Source organism: Ischnura elegans, chromosome 4 (assembly GCF_921293095.1).
Source record: "Ischnura elegans chromosome 4, ioIscEleg1.1, whole genome shotgun sequence".
In the NCBI taxonomy this organism is placed as follows: Eukaryota; Metazoa; Arthropoda; class Insecta; order Odonata; family Coenagrionidae; genus Ischnura; species Ischnura elegans.
In genome coordinates, this window is record NC_060249.1 from 102,174,121 (window position 1) to 102,179,458 (window position 5,338).

The 5,338-nt window shown below is 36.4% G+C and overlaps 1 long non-coding RNA gene across 1 annotated transcript; it reads left to right on the forward strand.

The window, feature by feature from the left end:
* The first annotated feature begins 1,812 nt into the window (after nucleotides 1-1,812).
* Nucleotides 1,813-4,352, forward strand: LOC124156903. Its single transcript, XR_006864425.1, has 2 exons — nucleotides 1,813-2,178; nucleotides 4,194-4,352. It is a non-coding gene; the product is annotated as an uncharacterized LOC124156903 (long non-coding RNA).
* The last annotated feature ends 986 nt before the right edge of the window (nucleotides 4,353-5,338 follow it).

The following is a 5,338-nucleotide window of genomic DNA, read 5'->3' on the forward strand; positions in this document are numbered from 1 at the left end:
AATACTATTATGTACCGACAGGGTAATAATATAGGGAAAAGATATCGAAAACTCCAGCTGATGTATCGTAAAAATAACCTCTACGGGAGGGCTTTATTTTTACCACTTATTTCTCAGAAAAATTTGCGACATTCGTAAAAAAAAGTAGTCTACATGATTCAGTATCTTAAGTCTGTTTTTATTCCGGTTCGAAAAATATCTTAGACGTCAAAAAATTTTAATTTCTATTTAAAAAACAAAAGTGTCATTTTTTTCGGTCAAAGTTTACTTTTGTTGAGAAATTATGATGAGAATATACCTCAGCACTGTTATTAATAGTTAGATAACGCAAAAAGGTGTCTTATAAATTCACATATTGTGTATTTCTCTTTTTAAAAAGAGAAAGACCGGTGGAAGCTATGTTGTTTTTCAATTAATTTTGTAGTTATCATGGCAAAACTTGTCCACATACATACGTAGTGATTAGCAGGTAAATGGATCTTTACCAGTACTAAGTAGCCAATTTCCTGTGAATTTCTTTTTTGACAGATTTCAGCTCCTGTTATTGCATAACCAAAAAACTTTTCCATCTCTTTAACTATTCTTAAACAATAATACCGGAAAATATGTACCGCTTTGTCCACAAAATAGTATTTCCGTGCAGTAAAAAAAATTAATTCCTTGAGTAGCTACTCAAAGAAAATGTCAGTCTTACCACAATTTTTCTCGTATAACCAATATTCTCCTCTTTTTCTAATGGAGCGAAGATGTATTCTTATTTGGAAATAAATTTACTCAATTTTAAGTCCCAGAGAAATTTAATTTTCCAGCTTAAGTTTATTTTTTATGAATCCTTATCCATGTTTTAAACAGCGAGGAGTTTCTCTAAGTTATAGTATAAGCCTTTTAAAACGGCTTAGCATTTTTATAACGGCTAAAATTTTGAAACCTAGATTGATAAATAAAAATTCACCGAGGAACTAAACAAACTGACCTTATTTTCGAATATCGCAATGCGGTCACATAAAGTCAAGCCTGAAAATGTGTTATTTGTTGCACCCACTGTTGGATTCGTCCCCTTTCGCGGATCCGTTGCTTAGGAACGAATCCACCTCGAGCGAGCAACATCCACTCCACCACCCCAGCTCTTCTCCTCTCTTCCGCAATTTCGCCTCCTCCCTGTCCACTTGTCTTTCGCCCTTCCCGCCTTCTCCTCCCCTTTATCCGCCCTCTTCTCCAACTCTCTCTCTCTCCCCCCCCCTCCCCACTCTCCACCGATTCCCTCCGCAAACACTTTCGATTTCTAACCTTCCCTTCCCCTTCCACCAACACTCCAAATTTCTCTCGCCTCTCCATTCCCACCTTACTCCGCTTCCAAGCATCTCGAACTCCCTTCGTTGGCCTTTAAGATGCCCCTCTCACTCTCTTCCCAAACTGATCGCTAGACCTTTTTCTCGCTTTGCGCGCCCACACGACCGGAATACCGTTGATTGCTAAGCTCGGAATCGGTTAACGGCGACAATGCCTCAATATATTTCACCAACGTCGCAGCACTCAGGATCAAATTTGCATTGGATTGGGAAAAATTACAGAGTTGTAAGTCGCCGCGGCTCTCTCGTCGTCCTAGTCCGCCGAAGGAGTATAAGGAAATTTGCAAAGAAAAAGGAAGAATTTTAATGCCGGAACAATCACGCTTTATTCTTACTTCATTAGCATGCCCACGCCGACGACCAACATGACGTCGTCTTCCCTCGTCAGCGCTTCAGTTATTGGCTCGAGTGCATACTGTGCATAGCTATATCACGTTCGCAGCGTGCCTTACCATGACCACCTAAATACTCAAGGCCTTCGCACTGAACTTTCTCTTTTCTCTGACGTCACAGGATTGCGGCTGGCGAAAAAACCGGAATCCTAGGCACATAGGCGACAGAGCACATGTGAGTAGCGTCAGTTGCGATCCTTGTTGTTGTAGTGTGAGCAAGCGATTTGAGTTTTCAAGCCTTTATTGTGGTGAAGTTATCGATTTGCTGTGTTTAAAAAGTTTTCAGTATAGTAGGCAAGTGTTGTGTACATCAATATAGTTGTAGTTACGACGGGAGAGAGATAGTGAGTGTTTTCCAGTTTCCCAAGGAAGGACTGAGAAGGAGGTGGATGAATGCCATCCCAAGGAAGGATTATCAACCTTCAAAGCACTCAAGAGTAAGTATTTATTTTTCCCTATTAAAATTAAGCATAGTAATGTGAATATTTTCTAATAATTGAATTAAAAATTTTATACTAGAGGAGTTAAACGTGAGGTAATTGCTGCCATATCGATACATGCATTCTCTTCTCATAAACTTTTTGGGGTTAAATTCTTTCTGGGCTTGATCTTATATTGTTACATGTGCACCGAATAAAGTTATAATATCAACTATTTAGCATCAGGGATTGTACGAATAGAAAGCAGTGAAACGTTTGAGTTAGGAAATGGTCATCTGTTGGTCTCAATTAATTATTGCAGCTTCATGAACTTATCCTTCGTGAATTCAAAGATTAATTTTTACATTGATCGTCAAAACGATAGTCACATTGGCCATGTCCTATTGCATTTGTTGCTAACTGTTCTATTTGCAAGAGAAGGATTTTAAAAGTTGTGAATTTTAATAAATGTTAGTCGTTCAAAATCATGGATTAGAATCATTACTATACGCCGAGAAATATTTCCAGCATCATAAAAGTACCGTTGTGATTAAGGTAAGGTTATTTATTTGATCGCATTGATAGGTGTTAATGTATTTTCCATTTATTAACCGATATTTTCCAGAAAAATAGCTGCGAAAGCAATCCGTGTAGTAAGCTGCTACTCTATAAGGCGGGTGTATAGGTTATTTGTTTGCTTTTTATTTAGTCTTCGCTTCTTTTTTTCTTCATCATATGGATCCTCAAATGTGAATCATCTAACCTTGTCAAACACTTCTTTATTTCAATGACTTGGAATTATTCGCTCTCTCTCTCCCTCTATCAGAATCTACTGTTTCAGCTATGTTTACGTCAATTTCTTGTATCTCAAAGTAAAAAAAAGCTTCGGAAATACTATTCATATTAAATTATCATCAAAATTATATAAAATTTCCTTATTCTTATCCCGTATTCGTAATCCCGTTCATTAGCTAGTGGTTGGCTTTGCGCTATTTACTGATAAAGTTATATTATGTATTAAAGGGTATTTAATCTGTTCTAACCACATTCCATTAATGGAATGCATAATTATCATCTCGATCCTGCGTATGATGACTGGTGCTCATTCATTACTAAATGCTACTCCTGAAGAATTGTCAATAGTAATTAAATATGTCATCAAAATACATATCGTGATCAATTTGCTACTATTTTTTAAATTTTAAATTTGTGGCTTCACATTTTTTTCTTCGCTATCGTGATCCTCAAATGACATCTTGCCATCCACTTTCTTATTTCTATTAGAAATCAAATTCCTCTCATTCACAGATTTTCAGGTTTTAGGATCCCAAAACATTTATCCTTTCACATTACTTAAAATCGTCATTTTTCCTTTGTCCAATTAATGTCTCTCGAATTTGGATGTATGCCCCACATCCACATACTCTTGCATCTTTCACATCTGGCTTCATTTCTGTTTTCTCACATCCGATTTCATTTATTGGGTTTTCTTATCTTTGCCTATTTTGGGACTTGTGCTCGTAAAATATGCGCAACCAAGCATATCATCAGAATTTTTTTTCATTCCAACCTCCATTTTATCAGCAATTTTCTTCCCTCACCAATTAATGTTTTATTTCATTCATTAGTGTGAGTCCTTCGGTGATTGCTCGCCATAGGGTTGCATTGAGCGGCGAATGGTATCAAAATTCCATTTTCTCAAAACTGTCGTTTCCAATGACTTAATTGATGTATGCTCTTTGTTCTCCCTATTTTTAAGAAGCTGCATAAATAGTCAAAAATGAGAAAGAGGGTGCTTTTACTTTTTTGGTAGTCATGATGACTGTCTATTGTGACCCCTAGTAACAAGGATGGATACTTGCCGGTCCAATAAGTTAGTAATTTGTTCAGAATATTTACCTTATTTTATGACAGCATCACGAATCTTTCTATTTATTTCTCTGATATCCATTGCTCAGCCAGAAATCTTAGAAATTTGTTATTCTTACAGTGCTCATAAGTGTCAAAAACTAACGAGATAATCTTTTTTCCAGGGTTGCCATTAAGATGAAATCCTTTGGGAGGCACGACAGGAACTTAACTCATTCGATAAAGTGTTAACTTTGGCAGACAAAACTGATCACATAAACTACTGTTCAAAGATTTGTAAGCTTCTTGATGACATTAAAATAAATGCTAAAAACAATAAAAAATTTAATGACTTTTTTCTATCCAACTGCAATTACTTCATAAGAAGAAAGAGGCACTGAGATACAACTTAGGTGCTGTTAAATCTGATCAATGATTGTTTTCACCCTGATAGATATCAGGCAATTTCCCAAACCCTTCTCGAGTGCTTGTGAATGGGCTGAGTTTAGGAGTATTCACTCTGAAAATTTCACAGACAAGCAAGTGACATTTGGTTTCTTGGTGTCCTCTCTGCTGGTGGTGAGAAATGGAGGTAAATGTTTCACACATTTTTAAACGATTTGGGTAGCTAATGGTCTAGTGTTGTCTGGCTCTGTGGGATGTTAAATCTGATTAATGATTGGTTTCACTCTGATAGATATTTCTAACCCCTTCTAGAGTGCGTCTGAATGTAATGAGTTTAGGGGTTCTTATTCTGAAAATTTCACAAGCCTGTGACAGTTGTGTTCTGTGTATCCTTTACGTAGAACCTGTTCAATAATTCGTTCGATACTGAACAATGTGATTAAACGAGGTATTTTTTGACCCATTTTAAAATCATTAGCGCAGGAAGTAGTCTATATATTATCTCTTTTGGTTTCGTTAAACAGACCTCATTGATTTTCTCCGTCGCGATTCTTCCGTACCCTTAATCAACAGATTTTCATCCGTTTTCGAGGTTGGGAAAATTTAAAATGATATTTTAATATCCATAACAAATCTTACGGTTTCTTAGTGCTAGCCTTGATACCGGGATTAATGCTTTATTTATCCCTTTTCTAATGTTTTTCGTAAACGGTATGGTCATGGATATTAAATTCATAAACAATATCTAGAACTTCATTCTTCTCGTAATTTGGCAAGAATTCCGCTATCGTCTTCATTCGTAAGTTTCATTTTGGTGAATGACTGTAGCACTAATAGTGCAGTTGAAGTACTTAAATCACTTCTTTAGTCTCTAGTTTAGAGCCGTCAGGTACAGAAATATAGTCTTCCAATACATTAATAATGA